The sequence below is a fragment of the Vidua chalybeata genome, chromosome 6 (genome assembly GCF_026979565.1).
Source record: "Vidua chalybeata isolate OUT-0048 chromosome 6, bVidCha1 merged haplotype, whole genome shotgun sequence".
NCBI classification, from domain to species: domain Eukaryota; kingdom Metazoa; phylum Chordata; class Aves; order Passeriformes; family Viduidae; genus Vidua; species Vidua chalybeata.
In genome coordinates, this window is record NC_071535.1 from 36,203,473 (window position 1) to 36,223,106 (window position 19,634).

The following is a 19,634-nucleotide window of genomic DNA, read 5'->3' on the forward strand; positions in this document are numbered from 1 at the left end:
GGGCTCCAGCAGCAGTCACCGCTGCCCCGGCCTCTACGGAGAACTCAGATTTATAGGCACGAGATTTTTTTTTTTTTTTGTCCCTCCCACTTGCTGCAAGAAGGCAAATGGTACAGAAATTTACGTGTTCTGACGGCGAAAGATCCCTGTTTTAAAATAGCTGCGTCTATATTTCCAGCTCTGGGTTGTGGCATGCGTGTGACGGCTGCTGTGTGGGCACGGCTGGATGGGAAGCGGGCTGTCTGTCGCCTGGCGCTCTAAGTGCTGGAGCCATTAGCGGCGCTTGCATCGATCCGTGCATACAGATATGCCTGGCTAGGCCGCGGGTGCGCGCACCACGGCGCTCAGGGCAGCACGAACTGCGTGTGGAACGGCGTTAAAAATACGTTATTGCACGTACTTTTAGCTTCACAAAGAGGAAGTGGGAAAGCGCCTGGTTCCCAAGTCTACAGATGATCTCTGGAGTGCAGCGGCATCCTTAGGCTTCTGTTGTCACTCTAGAGCAAAAGCAATGAGAGGACAAAGCTTGCTACGAGGTTTGTACCCTCTGCTGTGAGCCAGAGCAGTTGGAAACAACTGCTAGTGTAAGTGGGGGTGGGAGTGCAAATAATGATAATATTGATGTATTATCGTGGGGGCGGAGGCAGATGGACACAAAGGAATGACCCTGGAGTATACCACAGCATTTTGAGAACCTTCTGCTGTATTTGTAATTAAGCTGGAAAGGGCTATAGAAAATGAGTTATAAAATAGCCTGTAGTGGCTTTCTTAGTTATACTCTATGTGTAGAACCAGTGTAATCTCAGCTTAAATGTTCTGAATTAGTAAACTATATTGCAGGAATGTTGAGAACCTTAAAATAAATCATACTCTATTTATTTAAGTATCTTGTTAGCCTTAAAGTGTGTGGTTAGTTTCTGTGTTGTGGCTCTGGAAAAAATTAGTATATTTTTAAAATGCATTCTGCAGAGTTAATGCCATGCCTTTGTTAAACATATGCTAGCTATGCTTGCAGGGATGTTAGTTCATTTTAGCTGAGGAAAAAAAAGGTTAAGACTTATTTTGCTGCTCTTATTTGATTTTGGTAATGTTTTTTGAAGTCTTAATTGTATGAATTCATGATACAAAGATACCCAGCATTTTTCTTCTGTGTTAATATTGTCCTGAATGCTTTCTTGATGATGATTTATTTGCTTTACGAGGTGAATTATGTTTAACAAAGTAGTAGAACTTTCTTAACTTGTTAAACCAGAAGTATTGTTTGGCCCGTCAATGAAATTCTATACAGGAAAGTTTGACTGCAGTAGTATGAGTAGTCATTTGTCAAAAGTTACTTTGAAAACAGTGCATCAAGATACAGTGTAAAAAACGTGAAGATGGAACAAATTATCCGTAAAAATTACTTTGTTATTCTCGAATATATTCCCGATGTACCATTATTTACTTGAAGCTCAGCATCTTTTAAAACTTCCTGTTTGGGAAGGATGAGATTAGAATGAGAAGAACAAATTGAGTGACTGGAATATCGTGACGTTGCTTATGTTTAGTGTAGTCACTGTACTGCTGCTGCATACTGCAGGCTCTGATACTTCTAACAGCACAAATTCCAGAGAAGCTTTTCTCAGTATGGCTGATTATATCAAGAAGATTTTTGAGTATGACAGATGAGAGATGAGTGGGGTTTTCCTTGTTCAAAACTGGCTTCTAAATGATCAGTTTCTGCCAGTGCTAGATATTTGTGTACAGAAGGTTAAGCATTTGTTTAGTGTGTGAAGTTGCAGTATATGGTATATTAATATACTACTGTGTTTTCTGTTTTAGTAAGAGCTTGTTTATTTAGTGGGAATGAATTGGTACTTTAGAAAGGAGATTGACAGTTTCTGTGTATTCCTGTGTCTTGCCTTGTCTGTTTCTTTTTCTCTGGGGAAGCACTACACAAAGCCTTTGTGTTAGGCTGGAGGGGAGGAGGAACAGCTGCCTTTTCAGTACGAGACCCCAGGATTTGTCGTGATCTCCCAGGGATGCGTTGTGGTGCATGGACCAGCCACTGTCCTTCCTCCCTCGTTCTGTGAAAACACTCTCACCTCAAGAAACCTGAGCTTCCTTTGACTGATTTCTCAGAGCAGTGAGTTGTGCAAAGGATCTAGCAGATCAGTCTGAAGAGCTAATTGTTAAAGTATTGGTGGGCAAGAATTAAAACATGCAAAATTGCCAAAATATAAGGTTTATCTTAAGGAATTCAAAAGGTACAGCTCACGTGTGTTTACAATTTTCTTGTTATGAACTTGACTTCTTGTTCAGGATTAGGGTGAAAGAAACTTTTTCAAATCTTTTACTCGGCTTTTTTTCTGTTTAAGAGTATAGTATCTAGGGTACTTGAGTGGGAATTAATTGAGTGGGAGATAAAAACTATTTCAGTTGGATACAACTAAATAGAGCAGTTTAATTTTTCTGCTTTCCATGCACAAGTAGAGTGCTCTAATGCTTGTACTGTATTCTCTGTCATGCAGTGGCAGAATAAAAGAGGGAAGTTGGCTTCACTCTTTTTGTGAGAAATATTGGGTACTATCTAATGTGGATTTTATTAACTATATCTTGTATGTTCTTTCATAATACCTTCTTTAAAATATCATCTAGTCTTTTCTTATCCTTTACAATTTTATTTATTTATTGAAATTTTAGAGTCAGAATACTCCCCTCTCCTTGCTTCACTGCCAGGTGCTTAGTAGTGTGCTTTTGACAGGATCTAGTAACTTGGATTTTTTTTAAGCTGCTTGTGAAATTGAGATGCCATTCTTAATCATTTAAATTTATAGTCTTATCATTCTCTGTATGAGCTTATAAGTCACTAGTCTTGCAACCTAACTAGTGGAAAATTCAAGCAAAAAAGTCTGGCCTTCTGACACTTTACCTCTTGATCTGGTTGAGAATTCTTTTCCCATTTTTGAGATGTTGTACAAATCATAACTTTTGAGCAGGTTTTTTTTCAAAATTATTTTTCAATTAATGGAAATGAATCCTGGAAAGCTTGAGAAGGTTTTTGGGGAGAACGGAAAGATATTTGAGAGGGATGAGGAAAGGGAGAATTTGAGAGGGATGAGGAAAGGAGGGCAGATTGAGAAACTGAAGAAGTCTTGAGTGTTTTTAACAAAACTATTTTGTTAAAAAAATTAAAATATTTTTATTGTTATGTTCAGGCATGTTTTTCTGTGTTTTTTGTCCTGTGTGTTTGAGAACTTTTCATCACAGAATTGCATCACTCAAATGTTATTTCATGCTGTTGTTTTTTATCTGAAGAGATTAATCAATTATTAAGAACTGCACTGATGAGGAAGTCCATTCACTAATTCTTCCTTTTGGAGAAATGTGTGTATGTAGCTTAGCTTTGCATTTCAGTGCAAGTAGTAGTTGGAAGAGTTGAAGGCCTCTTTCATGGATTAAGTTTGCCAGGTCATTGATGGTACTGATGAGGAGAGTTATTTTCTTTCCAGTACAAAGCTATCTGATGTATAAAGGAAGAGTAAAATATGCTGAACTTGCTTTGAGAGCTTGTAGAGGATGTCAAGTCTCTTTAATATGTAGCCATATTTTTCTGTCTGGGTGTTGCAAAAGGACTTATTACTTGTTGCAGGGACAGGTTACTAATGTGGAGCTCACATTCAGAGAAACGTAAAAAATCAGGTTTTGTGTCATCCTGGTCTGTTTATATAGAAATAATTTTATTATGTTTTTGATACAGTTCTCTCCCAGCTGAAGTTATACAAAATTTGTTCCACAAGACTTATCTGCAGTTAGGAGAGATCTTGGCTTTCAGAACTTGTGTCTTTTTAGTAGTTGGGAATTGCCTTCAGTCAACAACTGCTTATTGATTCTAAGAGCGGGTTCATTCTGCGCTCTGTCACTTCCCAGATAATTCTTAGACAGTATTTGTTGCTTCTGTCATGCTCTGTCTCATAGTACTAGTTTTGTGAGGGTTTTAACAACACTTATTTTATATAATGTTGTTCAACATAGTAAGAATTAGATTGCTTGGTTATGTGGTGTATCAGCAGGATGTGTCTTGTAGCTGTCAAGTTTACTTGTTGCCAAAGTAATGCTTCAAATGCCACTCGTGGCAAGCAGTGTGACTTCGAGCATATGAAGTATGACTCTAGCTTTGCAGTGTTGAAGAATTAAAAAAAAAAGAGGCAGTGATCTGTAAATAGAATATACTTTTCAGCATCAAACTGGTGACTTTTTAGAATGTATTTTTATTCTTGAGTTATATGTTGCCTTGAAATAATTATTGTCTTGTCTTTAATTTATCAGCCTCTTGAGCTTAATCGATCTAGAATGGGCATTATTAACTGATAGAAAATGTATCAGAAGAAGAATGACTGTGCTATTTCTTGAATTTGATTGAATTGAATGCCCTGTTCATATGTGGTGCTTTGATTTTCCATCTGCAGTAGTCTATAAATAAAATCAAAGTATAATTCCCTGAGTCAAGTCAGCCTAGAACAAACTGTCATACTGCACTCTGAGAGTTAAAGAAGAGGAATTGACATTGGATCACTGTTCTTTTTCTGTGTGATGTTTTGTGCTTTTTCGTTAAGATCTAGAGATTATTGTGATAATCATGATGGTTTTGGGTGAAATTACAATTCTGCAGTTTTGAGCAAGACAGTGTATCCAGTGAGGAAGCCTGTTGAATAATTAATCTGATTAGAGAAAAATCTTGGAAGAATCACAGGATAGATTAGTATGAAGAAAGGATTGACTGGTCTTGTGGGAGCAATGTGCTAGCTAAGCCAGTCAGGTCTTGTCTTGACCAGCCAAGAACTAAGAAAGTGATGCTGAAGCTGAGGAGCAAACCCTAGTAAAGGGTTTACCCCCTCCCACAGAAAAGGAGATGTGTGCGGGAAAGAAGCTCCATTATTGACTGTCTGGTGATACTTGTTATTTATTTATGGATGTACATAGATATAAGAATATTTTTCACATGTTAGCTCCTGCAGATGAAAATGCACATTATTGTTAAACCAGTCTAACAGTTGGCTACTGCTTTTAAATGGAAAATTATGTTCTCTGCCTGAGCCTTTTCTAGTGCCCATTGATCTCTGAGCTACACTGAGTCAACTCACTAACTTGGCAGAGAATGATTGTAAAAATGGAGTTGTTTGTATTGTTTTTTGGCTGATGTCTGTTTGTAACTCTTGCTAGGTCATGCTGTTATGTGCAACTTCAGCCTGAATGCATAGCTGAGGTAGTCATAACCAGATCCTTTCGTTTACTGTAGCCTGCATGCTCAGCTGACAGGTTTTCCTGCCTATTGTCAGTTCAGGGAGGACACAAGAGAAACATTTTATGTGAAAGGCTGCTTTGAGGTGATGGTGCACTTCTCTGTTAATTTGAAGGAAATTTGGGCAGGATGCTAATTTCAGGCTGGACATTTCTTCCTTTTGTTCTGATATATTTCATTAATTCTGAGCCCAGGATACCTCAGTCAAGTGGTAGTGCTTCTGTATATATCTTTCCTTGATCAGTCAATTTTCCCCTCGTAATCAGGGAGCAGCTGTACTTTGTCTGGCTTGTTGGAACTGGCAGTTAATACTTCAATTCTATTGTGAGGCCCTGCATCAACATGTAATGGCTCACTGAAATATTTCTTTTTCCTGGAGTAAAGGTTTGGACAAAATTGATTTATGGTCTAAATCAGGACTGTGGCTGACATATGAGTAGCCATGCAGTAGATGTTGCTCTTATTTGGTGTAGACATATTGTAAAGTGCTTGTATATTCCTTGCTCTGAAACACATAAAAGCTGAATCTTGGTCTTGAATGTAGTTATTACTACTCTTAACTGTATTATTTCTATTCTAGCTTCTGGTATTACTAAAAAAAATCAGACTGTGTACAGATTTCACCCATATCATTGAGTATTTCCTGTTTCTCATTAGAAGTCCCATAACCCTGCTTGCCATATGATTGTGTATCCACATTATGCTCTTATAGAGTAGAAATTAGTTGTTGTTTAAATAATGATTTCAAAATTCAGAAGTCTCTCACCACAGTTTAAAACTTAGTATGCTCCAAGCAAATGTAATGACTGTTGGTATTTAAAAAAAAAAGGAAAATTCTTACAACTTGTGTCAATAGAATTGTATTTCTTTTATGTAAATTCAATAATTTAGAGAATACTGCTATCAATGTAGAGTTATTACACTTTGCTGTAATGGTGTCATGTGTAACTGTTTCCATATCTGTATCCATACCAAATTAAATCTCCTCTCAGTCAATCTGAAGTAAAATTTCTAGTTTTAGACAAATTATTTGTAAAGATCAAGTGTTCAAACATTTAAAATGTACAAATATGGCAGGTTATAAGTCAACAATACAATCAGGATTATTTTTTTAGCCCAGTCTTTAATTTGGAGAGATTTGGAATTTAATGTCTTTATTTACATACAGCAAATATTTCCTAAAACATGTAACACTCTTATGCAATGCTTTCTATTATTTAAGGGATAAACTGAAAGCATGTAAATGTTTCTGAGAAACTTTGCTCTTTTGTTTGTAGGAATAACTGTACATTTGTTTGGAAGATAGTTAAAATCTGATTGTGCACTGTTCACTCTTGTGATGTGTAGGAAATTCTTATAATTTTTGAGTCTCTTGACCCCCATGTTTATAATACATAAACTTACTGATTTTCATGCCTCATTGTTCTGCCATGTTTTATTTTTTCAGCTGATCCCTGGAATGTTTTTTTCTGAACTTAAGACAGTCCCAGCAAACTAAATATGCCTAGGATAATTGTATTTTCATAATGAAATATGCTTGTATAATTAACTTTCAAAGACAAAAGCCTCATCACTTAACTCAACCTGACTGTGTGAAGACCAAGGTAATTGTGATTATTGAGGCTAACTTTATGCGTAAAATCAGCTTTCCTAGGACTTCCCTGAGTTATGTGTGCTAGCAGTAGTAGCATATAGTGTAGAAAATCACTGTGGTGTCTTTTAAGAATTGTCAATAATGAGGGATCCACTGAAAGAGTTAATGAAGGATTCTATTAGTAGAGTATCTTTATTAATGAAAACTAAAGATCTTGGAGATATTCGTATGCATTTAAGGAATCTAAAGATTTGACCTTTTACTTGTATGAGTTGTGTGTCAGAATGAAGATATTTTGTAATTTCTTTGATTAAAATAATTTCTATTAGATAATCTGAAGGAACTGAACTTCATAATTTTGGACACCAGAACGGGATATAATATTGTAGCAGCAATCCTACAATGAGGATAGAGAGGTATTATGATCTCTCTTAGTATTTATTTGCCTATTCATCCATACTTGTCATAACTTTAGTACTGCAGCAAATGTATATATCAGAAGTAACCGATTACTGCATCGTGTTAGGTTATGTTTCCATTTATTCTTTGGTCCTTGATGGATAATGTCTTCTTTTATGTAAGTTGGCACGCGTGTAGTTTGATTGTTGTCTGTGTAACCTGTTGATACCGTTTGTCCCTTATCACTTTCTGATCTCAGTATCAACTACAAACTTCATCGTTTTTTCCTGAGTAAAAAATGTTTCAGTATTAAGAAATTGATTCCTATCGGAGCATTTAGAGAGATATTTGTTCAGTTCACTTATAGTTATATTTTGGGACCTATTATTTAATGTATGATCTATTGATTTTCTGGCAGAAAGAGACTGTACTGTGTGATATAAACTTAGATGTCTTACAGAAGTAGAAGTTCCATAATAACTATTATTCTTATAGGCCAAACTTGTAATGCCATAGTAAAAGTTAGTTTGATAGGAAGGGGAACTTAATTGAATGGCCGTAGCTATAGTGTCTTCCTTTAATTCTTTATTTGTGAATCCTTTATTAGTGAATTATTAATTGTCTGGAATTGATGTCCAGCTGATGGCCCATAGTTACCAAAGTAGTTTCATTCATCCTTTCCAAACTTTAACGTCAGTTATCTTTTGGAGTGTTCTATGTTTCAGGAACCTTTAAATCAGAGATATCCTTAAAAATTCCTATTAAGATACAAGTTATTCAAATGCGTCCTTCTCAACCTGTCTGACCTGGTAGCATCTCACTAATATTTGTGGTGCCCTGGAAGGCGCAGCGGCGGGGCTCAGGTTGCCGTGCCGGCCTGGCCCCGCTTGCTGCCCGGCTGGAGCTGGCCAAGGTGCTGAGCCGCCCGGCCAGCACAGGGCTGCTGCCCCTGCTTCCCAGAGCCGCGCAGGCGGCCGGCAAGCGCTGAACTGCTTCGGTACCCAAAGGGGGCTGCCGCTGACAGCAGCGTCTCGTTTTCTCCTATCACTGTATCCTGGGACTTGCACAGATAACCTGTATGCCTTTGCTGCTTATATCAGGAAAATACTCTACTATGAAAGTTTTCCCTGAGCCACAGCTGCTGGCTTTCTCATATCTCCAGTCATGCTAAATTCATCATTGAGACCAGATTCTTTGCTGTCCAAATGATGCCAAATGCACCTATACCACCCACAAGTAAGGAACTTCTGTAAGTGCATTGGCATTCACTGTACATTACGATGAATTTTGTGTATAAAAGTGTATAAAAGGCAAAAAACATTCTACCTGTAGCTTAACAACTTTCACAAAGCACCTCAAGAGAATCCTATAAAACAGCCTCCAAAGATGAATCTGGAAAGTAACACATAACATCTATAAACAACTTCCAGCTTATTGGAAATATTAGTTTAATTTTTTTTTCTCCATGATGCACAAAGTCCTGTGTCCTGTCTTTTTGTCCACACCACTTTTTTTAAAATTTTTTTTTTGATATTGTAAAGATGATCAGTGATAGCACTGGTTTAAATTATTGTTATTAAACATACCCCTCTCCCATTACTGTAGTAATTCACTTTAAAAAATATCATACCCATTTGGTAAGTGTTAGGCCATATTCATTTGAATCTATATGTAGCTACATTGCCAAATTTGCTGCCATTTTTTAAAGTAGTTATGGTTGAAGACATGAATTCTCATTGATACAAAGTTCTGCATTTCTGTAAAAATAATGTGTAGTGTACATGGAATAGATATGTAAATGTGTATGCATATATGTGTATATCATAAAAACACATATACATGTAATGTATATATATATATGTATTAAAAAGTGTGTTGTGTCATATTCTTTATAAAAAAGTATGTTAGCGTATCAGAAACATAGTATTATTTATAATACTGCTACCCTGAACTAATTTTTGCTTTGATGCAGTTATACCTGAGCATCTTGAACAGAGAAGTTCTTTGATGGCCACCTCAGCAATTATGAGGCAGTAGAAACAAGAAATGTGAGAGAAGCATGAAGGTATTTGAACATGTAGCACCTTCCTCCTTCTCTCCCCTTTTCCCATTTAATTCCTTTTCCTAATTCCTTTTCCTTTTCACCTTTCTGGTGAGAGGTTTGGATGCCCTTCTGCTGTGCTGCTTGCATGGCTCTCAGGCAAGAGCTGGGATTTCTTGACATGGCTGCTGTTCTGTGTAGTGTGAGGTCAAAAGGCTAGAGCAGAGTGAAACGTAAGGGAACCGGAAGGAGGCAGCTGTAGATGTATTAAAGGCAAAACCAGAGGATTTGTTTATTTAGGCTTCGTGTGTGTGAATTGTATGTCATCTAAACATGGTGATGGGAAGTAATTTCTATGAATTGTGTTTTTTTAAATCCTTGGCATGTTTTCATAAACTTGCTTCATTTCTTATGTATCACCATATGCACGGCAATTTTAGTTTGCACGCACACAAAAAAGAAATCTCTAGCTAGTTGATTGAACTATTCTAATAGTTTGAGAATATGACTATTGCTCTATCCATGAGTGCTTTTTTTTCTTAGAAGTAAATGTAAGCCTCTCTTATATTTTTTTTTTAATTTTCAGCTTTAAAATTATTACTGAATAACTGTTAGTGGTTATTGAAATCTTATTTACTAGCTGCCAGACTGAAACAAATCTATTGGATGGAAGCAAATTAAAAACACTTTTTGCAATTCAATACTGCAGCCATCAACACTTTAATAGAAACTTCTGAAAATGCACCTGAAACTTGAATCTCTTCTCTTGTTCCTATCACCAGCTACCAGCTCAACAAAATTTCCAGGAACAGATTGTCCTTTTGTCAGCCTTGACAACTGATAGTGACCAACAAATGGATTAAAAAGCATACTTTTCCCCTGTTTTTTTCTGCATGCTGTAGGGTCTTGTATGGTTTTAAATATTTAATGATGTGGTAAAAGCCTCATCTCCTTGGGGAAGGAAGTTCTATGTCACTAAAAGTGTGTGATCACTTCTCTAGCAAACAATGTAGAAATCTTTGTACAATTCTTTCTTGTATGCAAGTAGCACCTTATCATAAATAGGTATAAATGTGCTGAATGAAATGAGGGAAAAAATGCCTTAATCCAAAACAAAGCAAGCTTTCATGGTATTGGATGTAGTCAGCATTTGCCTGTAATGTGTTTTCTATAGGAAAGGTAGAAAATATTAGAATTTAGTTAAAATTCAAAGATTCCTTAGGAAATTATATTGAGGAATATCCAACCAAAACCATTTAAAAAGTGAAAAGAATGTTAAGAGATATGAATATTGTATCAAGTAGCAACAAAATTATGGAAATTCTTGGTTTTTTTTCATCAGTTTTACATGGTAACTTATTTGTGGAAAGAGAGTCACAAGTCTTTCCAGTTATTTTACAGCAATTGTTTATGACTACTCATAAGAGATATAATTTTTTTTGTAAATTAGACAAAGTATTGAGAGTTCATTGAAGTAACAAAGTAGATACAAAAATCACATTTGTTGAGGGTTTTTATACATTTGCTTCTCTTGAAGCTCAGACATTAAGCAGTCTAAAATTTTTGTCCTGTCACCTATATAAAAATTGCTGTCATATATTTTGCAGCTGCCAGAAGTAACAACCAGTTTTTACATTAAAGTTTTCTTTCTATTCAAACTGTAACATTGCTGTATCTGACTGTCAGTGAATTAAAATGTATTTTGTGAATTTTCGTTGTCAAAATTCTGACCCTGGGTGTCTTGCACCAACTTTATTAAGATGGAGATAGTCTTGAGGTTAGGGAATGTGTATTAATATATTGGTTCTCTGCATTCAAACTGTCAAATTATTTGAGCATAAAGATTAGAGGCATTCCAAGTATTTTCTGAAGTTAGATAGAGGGAAGAAAATCCGTATGGAAACACTGAGACAGCACTAAATCCAACACAAAGTGGAAGGGAGAATGTGTAAAATAGAAGTTGAAGCGATAGAACAAATGGTATTTGGAGTTCCTGAGTGTTTATAATATTTTCTTTTCAAGATAACTTCACATAAGTGCCAGAAAAGAAGAGTTTACTTGAGTTGAATGGTTTTGCTTTGTGATGCCATTCCCACAACAGCTGGCTATTCAAAAGTTTAAGGGTGGTAGCTTCTTTCAAGTAACTGACAGAAAATTATGCACAATATTTTGACTTGCATCTTATCAGTTCAAATAATTTGAATTTATGTTGTTACAGGGAGCATAATTTCTCTGCCCTCTCTCCATCTTCCCAAACATAATGTATGAATGTAAAATTCTGGAGTAGAGTAAAGACCTGTATTCAACAGTAGTCATATGTGGATGCCTAAGGAAAAGTACAAAATCACAGATAACATAAATTATACTTCCCTCTAGTTATTTTCCATTTTTTTAGTAAGGGACTTCTTGCACTAAATATGCTTAATATGTATTTTCAGTAATGCACAGTACTTTTTCATGTAGTTGACTGTTGTTCACTTGAACCATTGTAAACTTTAATATTCACAGTATCCTTCCACAAGAAGTCGCACAGATTAGTTTGCTCTGAGTCTGGCTCCTGCTGACGTATTTTGATGGTTTTTTTTGTTGCTTTATTAAATGACATCATAAATAGCTGATTCCTAGCCATACCCTGTATGTCCCTAATGATTTTGTAGACCTCTGTCAAGTACTCCTCTCTACTTCCCATCATTCCTTGAAAAAAATTGTAAGTCATTACTTCATGTGGAAGCTAGTCTGTATCCCTGATTTCCCTGATTATCTTGTTTGAGATAGGAAGGGCTAGAATTGTACACAATACTCAAGATATTAGTTAAGATATTAGTTATAGTCAAGATATTAGATGAACCATGGATATATACATGATCTTTATATTGTCATCTGCTTTGTCTGAATTCCTAAGATTAGATTTTTTTTGACTGCTATTTAGCAGTCAAATGCTATTTAGCATTTGGTTCTTCTCTTACTGAATATTTACTTACAATATTTCTTATTTCTTATATCATAATAACAAGATCTTATTCTTGATTGCTAATACTTTCTCATGTGTTTAATGAACAGTTAGCATATGTTCATGTGTTTAATAATAACAGTTAGTTATTATTTTCCTGATAGACATAATTTTATATGTACACACACAGAACCAAGTCACCCAGCAGTTCATCTTAATTTTCCCTTTAATAGTTTGGATTGGGACTTTAAAGATCATCTAGATCCAACCCCTGCCATAGTTGCCAGGTTGTTCAAGGTCCCATCCAGTCTGTCTCCTTCTTTTGAGGGAGCGTTGTGTTTAGCTACCCAAGGAATCCATTCCAAATTTGAAAGCAGAGCTGTTAATGATCCAGATGGAAGATGATGAGTCAGGTTTTCTATATGTGAACACTTTGTGCAAAAATATTTTTTAATGGAGCCTGAGTGAAAATATTGATCTTAATAAATGATAACTCATCAGCCTAAAAAGGGTAGCTCCCTGTGCTGTACTGTATATTTACAGATGATCTAGACAAGATGCAAATACTCAAATTACATAGTCTGGTGATACAAGAGTATTAAAATTAGCTGGTATGAAGACAGAAGAATTGGAGAAAGACCTTGCTACTCTGAGGTAATAATGAATGAAAATTATCATAAAGCAGTTCACATAGGATAAATAATTTAAAAATGTTCAGTGGTGAACTTCATTCTTTTGGTGGTCTTGCAGGTTCTGTGAAAATAACAGGTTAGTGCTTACTATCAATGTTGGTCTCCACATCTCAGAGGGGATATAATAGAACTGGAAAAAGCACACAGGTGGTGATCAAAATCAGTGAAAGACCAAATAGTTGAAGATGTAAATGAGGAGGCATATGGTAGGGGTATATTCCCTGTGTAGGACTGAAAGGCGAACGGGGAGCAACTATACACTGCCTTCCTGTACAAGGGTTAATGAACCTCAAATGTGACTAGCAAAAGACAAACTGGAAACAAAGATGTGCTTCCCACAGCATGGAATTAGGTTACAATTTTCTTTACGAGTGTTACGGGTAGTAAAATTTTCATGGCTTAGAAAAGTTCTGATGAACTTGGAGACAAAAAAAGTCTTAAATACCATCCTTGGCACTCTGTGTTTTGTGTCCCAGCTTGCTATATCCCCAGAAAATATTCTGGCAAGGGTGATCATAAGCTTTCTGTGTCTTTGTATTTTTCCCTAGACATCAGCTGCTGGCAATAGTCAGGGACAGAAGATTGGACTAGGTGCATCTTTAATCTGATGCAGCCTGTCTCCTCTTCTGATTAGCTGTCCGTGCTATCTGCTTTTCTCCTGTCTAACCTAATTTTTTTTTCTGCTGCAAATTAAGTTGATATTTTTGGATTTGTTCCAACTTTAAATACCTTTGCCAAAGTTCCATTTTGGTTCTTTAATACCTGCCTTCCATTTCAAACCTTGAAGGACCTTGGATTAGGAGCTCAAGTTTCAATCACTGCTGCTTGGAGCCACCTTCAACTGCAGCTATAAAACAAGTGCATACCAAGCCACATTATTGACTGGAGCTCCTGTACCTTTGTAGTTTCCAGCACCAATATTTTTTAGGGACAAACTGGATACGCAGTCTTAGATGAGATATACCTGTCTCCTTTGTTGTTGTGTATTGTACTTGTAGATTTGATGTTGCCATGTGATCATTGTGGAATATTCTGTGAACAAAAGAGACTTCCTGGCACTGTACAGAACCTCTCTCTACAGCCATGCCAAACTGAAGATAAAGTAGTAACTTGTGCTGCTCTGCTGGCAATATATCATATGTTTATTCACCTGCCTTACTGCCACCTTCCTTCACCAGAGCCAGGCACCAAGCCATTTCCCACCTCTCCTGTCATTTGGCAGTGCATAAGGACCCACTTATGTGGCTGTGTCCTACCCTCTGGTGCTAGGGGTGTTGACAGAAGTGTTGAATTGGTCTTGGCAAGAATGTCACTGTGGTTTTTAATTTTCTCTTTGTGCCCGACTTTTTTAGTATTCTTGATCTGCTGCTGAAAAGTACAATGCTCCTTGAACAACTGAGGTGTTACTGCATAAATGTGATGGTACTGTAATGTGATGGCTTGTCTTTCCTCCTTAACTCTTTCAGGGATTGCTGTGCTGTGTGGCAGGATGGGTGTACCTTCCCCTCACTGAGGAGGCCTATCAGAGTTTGGTAGATGTCCTGCACAATGTGGACTCCCTCGTGTTCCACCTTCCTATCAGTTATGCTCTTTTGGAATCATCCTGCTTTGGTGTAGTAGTTGCTGTCCTCATTTCACACATTGGGGAAAAGAAGAGCTTTATTTAAGAGCTGTATTTAAGGAGATGACATACCTATCTAGCCACAGCTAGTGTCCTCTCTTTATCACAATACTGCAGCAGATTTAGTTACGTGCCCTGAAGATAAGGATGCTAAGAGATCAGACATTACAGACTGAAAAAAGATCTTCTCCTCTGTTCTTTTTCCTGTTCTGCTTAGCAAGCAGTCAGGCTTCACTCACCATGTCTTTGTGATGTGCTTTATACACTGATATATCAAGAGAGTGCTCAGGTTTTGTTAGTGAGTCCAGGTCACTTCATGGCTGGTGCTGCAGGCTGAGCACAATGCTTTGAGAGCAGTCATGTGGCTGCCAGCTGAGCTGCTTCTGTGCCACTGGCAGCCCTCTTGATCACTTGAGTGCTGTCAGTGCAGACGACATTTTACTATTCACATGCTGTCTATCTGAACATCTCGTCAAAGTTTCTCTGCCAATTTTCTTGTATTTTCAAAAAAGTTAAGTGTTATTCCCATTTATAATTAGAGTTTGCCCTGAACTTTAGTTGTTTGGATGAAGCATTTAGCTGTGTATATTCCCTTGCATCATTCTCACACAGTTCTTAGCAGCAGCTCTTCTCCTCTGTAAATTGTTATGTATCTACTCTGAAAAGTTTCATAGGCTTTGAAAGAAGTTCTTCAGAGCAGTGCATTGCTTGCCTTCTTGTCTCCTCTAGTTGTGTGTTGTATGCATGTGCTGGGCATTTATATTTTTCCTTTCTGAGAAAATGGATTTATGAAATAATAGATACTACTAGTCAAAAGGTCAATAGTTTTGGAGCATCTTAAAAGATCAATTTATGTTATTCCTTGGAATATAAATGGTGAATTATTAATATTCTGAGTTTATCATAAGAGAATGACTTGCTATTCCAACATTTCAAAAAACTGGAAGCAAATATTTTAATTTTGCTGATAAATCCAGACTGTAATTAATTTGATATTATAATATTGTGCCACTGATCAAAATATCTTAATTGTTTGACTTCAAGCTGTCTTTGTTCAAAACTACACTTCACTGCCACTTTGCTACGATGAAAATTTTCCTAGGATCTTAAAAAATTATTATTGTAAAACCTTGTATAATTAAGGTAATTGCAGAACTGACTTTCCACTTTCAAGTTTCTTTGAAGAAGACTTGAGAAGTAAAACAAATTTTTATAGCAAAAATCCATGATTCTAGTTCTGTTTAGGTTTGTTGTCAATACCCCAACAGTCTTAGTGAATCTATGACACAGAAATACAGCTTTTCTTTTTGAAACAAGTGACAGTTTCAGGGTTCTAAAATCAATTTTTGAGTAATTAATAAGGTTTCACAATCCTCTTTTTGATTTGGAATGTATTCGGAGATGTGGGAAAAAAATTGAGAATGAATTTCACTTCCCCAAGGGTTAGTTTTCCACAACAGTATTAAAGGCTCTGCACCTCAGGTTGACGTTCAACAACTGGTTTCAGTTGAAAGCAACACAGTTGTCCAGCCTTTCCCTGTTTTCTACAGCTAACTTCTGTTCTTTCTCTTTTTCTGACATAAGCCTTTGTGCTCTAGTGGGACCAATCAAATTAGGAAATTAACTCACACATCTGAAAAATACCATGGTAAAAATGTCATGGATTAAATAAAGTTTTTGATATATAACTCATTCTAATTCTCCCCTGACCGAATTTTTCTGGTTTTCTATAGGTAATAAATTACATTCTGTTTCTCTGATAGGTGCCACAACCATATGATCTCTCCCTGTCATGTGCATGCAGATGCTTTCCTTTCTCTATGGCAAGATGTAGAGCACCCTTTATTTCAGTTGGTCTGATCAAGAAATACTGAAGTTTACTTCAATGCAAATTCTTTTAAGTCCAATTTATTAATTTTCCAGTTGTAAATATTGTTTTTGACTTGAGGAGGGTTTTGTGTGCCTAAAATGTGTATGTTTTTGTTACATGAATTAGTTGGTTTAGTGAAAGGTAATACGTTCCTTTGATAAACTTTGCCTTGAGTTTCCATAGTATTTTGGTACTGAATTCTCTTGCAAACTGAAAATAGTGTGGTTGCTTGAAATTTGCATCTTTTTAAAATAAAACTTGAAACTAAACGTTATATTTTTAACTCTATATTCCAACTGAGAAAATATCACCACCTTGTAATAACAACTGCAGAAGTTGCCAGAAGGAAATACAGACTCTTTGGCAATAGCACACAAGGCAGTTGGGAGCTTTTCACACCTGGAATCTGCAAATGGTGATGAGTATTTTTGGCACCCAAGTGCTTGAGAAAGGAAAATGTAAGATGATATCAGTTCTGAATTTTTAAAAAGATTTTCTTCACAACCAGTACAGTTGTAAATTTAAGTCAAGGTTTTAAATTCAGTTTTCTCATTGATGCAGTGAATGATCATTTTCAAAACACCAGCTTTTAATGAATGTATTTAGAAAATATTCAGGTTTAATTGTAGGATGGCTTTCTAGTTTGGATGGTCAAATAGAGGAATTTAAATAATTTCTATCCCTAGAATTAACAATTTGAACATGTTCTTAGCCTTTCTAAGACAGTGGATTTTACTGTAAATGTGGTGAAATTAGGACCTTTGAACATTTCCTACCCTGATTTTCTCTTTATGTTAGCCTTTTAAAATGTTCTTTGTTCCTTAAGTTCTGCTTAAAAATAGAAAATACGGAAATGGAAACCATCTTAGGTAGATTCTAGTTAATTTACTAGTTTTTTGAATGAGCTGAAGGCAGGCAGGTAGAGCTCCTAGTATGCTCAGAGCGTTCCTAATAGCAAAAGGTTGATACTATTCCATAGCAGAGGCAACAGGACGTGTATTCCTTTATATGGAAGAGAAGTAATCTTCTGTGCTCCCTTGCTTTGTCCTGGAACTTACAATACATCCATTTAACCAAATTTGTCTGTGCTGTCTCAACCTTAGGTCTGAATTTAAACATCTATACAGGCTGGTAAGCAGAGGTTGGCTTCACTTTAGGCTATACATGCACACAAATTACATTAAAGAATTGCTTTTTTTCTGGAAATTTTGCACTGTGATTTTCAAATACCATATAATCTCTTAGTGTACTTGGATGGGGTAAAATCATCTTTTGCAGGGCTAATGTGTAGTTAAAATCAGTGAAAGTGGATAGAAGGGTTTTCAATAATGGATGTCTGTACACTGTTCTGGATATTAGCTCTAATGCTTCTTTACCTGTTCTTGTTTTATACTGCAATCAGTTTCCAGCAGAGGCTTATGTTATGGAACAATCTATCCTCATTGAATTGTCCTAGTTACTCCATGACCTCTCACCTGGAAATAAATTTGACAGAGGGCTAATTGTCTTTCATTGTAGTTGTGTTATCTTGTAAAGTTCCTCTGAAGTGACAAACTGATCTGGTAAGAAAACTGATGAGTTAGTGAATACAAAATTTTATGAGATATATTGCAATTAGAGTGGCTGTTACTTTTTTAGGAGAATTGTAAAGAGGTGTTTGTTGTGCTGAAAATGGCCTTACTGCCACCTAAAAAACTGCACTGCTAAAGGATTCATTTGCTGAATGAGTAAGGGAAAGCTTGCACCTTAACTGTGTGTCATTAATTATTCATCTGCTTCAGCAGAATACAGAACATGCTGGAGCTTTCTTAAATTGTTAACAACATTGTATCCTGTTAAAGAGCTATGCTGAAAACAATGTATTTCAGTAATACAAATGCAACTGTATTTACTTTTATGAGTCTTTAATCCATCTGTGACATTTGGAATGGACCAAACAGCCTGAATTCAAATCCTTCCCAATTCAGAGAAATTTCAGTTTCAATCTTGACCTGAGAACCACCTCCAAAGAATGCATAATTTATATCTGTCCAAAAGGCCTTTAAATGTAGTCATCTCTAGTAATGTCCTTTTCTTCCATATAAATTGCAACTACTAGAATACACATTATCTGTTATTCAGTAAGGAATATAAAGATATTTATAAACTGTAGTACATCAATAATTAACAGATAATTAACAGATTTGCAGATTATACCAGTGTTAAGACCATTAGAGAACACATCAGAACAATGAAACTGCCTAGATCAGATTGTAAATAAGGTCTTTAAAAACCATATTCTTGTAGCAATGCCTGAGTGTAAGGATGGAGGTGTATAAGTATCTGATAGTGTTGTGGTTTAGCAAAAGTATAAAGCATTTTCAGACTTAAATTAGGGAAATAAGACTTCTATCACAAAGAAGTAATAAGAAAAACACTTTTCTCTGTATTAGGAATTGGTATTATAGGGTCTAATTCAGTGTGGATGTTCTAACTCAATGTTGCTGTTCATACCACAAGAAAAATGTGGAGCAAGGAGAGGGGTTTTGAAGGAGGACCATACAAAAGACCCTGGCTGTGAAGGAAGGCTTAAAGCTAAATGTATTAATTTACAGGAAGTTAAAAAAAGTATGTTTAGATGTTTAAATGAAGTGAAATTACTGGAAATGGAATTTGGTTACCAAAACTATAACCAAGTTGTGTGGTAAAACGTTAAAATTAAATGTATTAAATCTTGAAACAAAGCAAGTTATGTTTATTGTGAGGAAAGAAACATACTGGAACATATTAGCAGTGAAGAATGTTTGGAGTCTTACATATTAGTGTGTGCTAATTCACTGAAAGGGTTTGAAGTTATGAAGTAGTCCAATCAGGTAAAGATTTGGACCAATTTCAAGCCTTCTGGCCTTGAAATTTGTCACTGAATCCTTCTGTTTTACTTGAAGTCTTGGAAAAAATGAAGATTCTTCAATTTGACTTCAGCATGTTTGTAATGCTTGCAGTTGATTATTAAGCTTCAGGAGGAGCTTAGTACTTTGTCTTCAGAGGCTCATGAGAGAACTTTTTCCTCCCATACATGACTGTTCAATGGGTCCTGGTGCTTTATTGCTTTGAGTACCTGGTTTTGATGATACAGAATAGATATGGTTGCTTTGTAATGATCTAGGATTTAACAAGGAATTAGTGTATTAGAATAGGATTGAGGAA

At 36.1% G+C, this 19,634-nt stretch overlaps 1 protein-coding gene across 4 annotated transcripts in view; it reads left to right on the top strand.

Annotated features, from left to right (window-relative positions):
- The window catches only part of TTBK2 (tau tubulin kinase 2), an 85,146-nt gene that overhangs the window by 398 nt on the left and 65,114 nt on the right, over positions 1-19,634 (top strand). Inside the window, exon 1 of one of the 4 annotated variants that reach the window (XM_053945014.1) lies at positions 454-536. The exons of 2 other annotated variants lie outside the window; for them this stretch is intronic. The gene's annotated coding sequence lies outside the window, so the exon portion shown is untranslated. Of the gene's footprint in view, positions 1-453; positions 537-9,260; positions 9,340-19,634 lie in introns of those variants that run through there. One more of the 4 variants, XM_053945015.1, reaches the window with a different exon arrangement.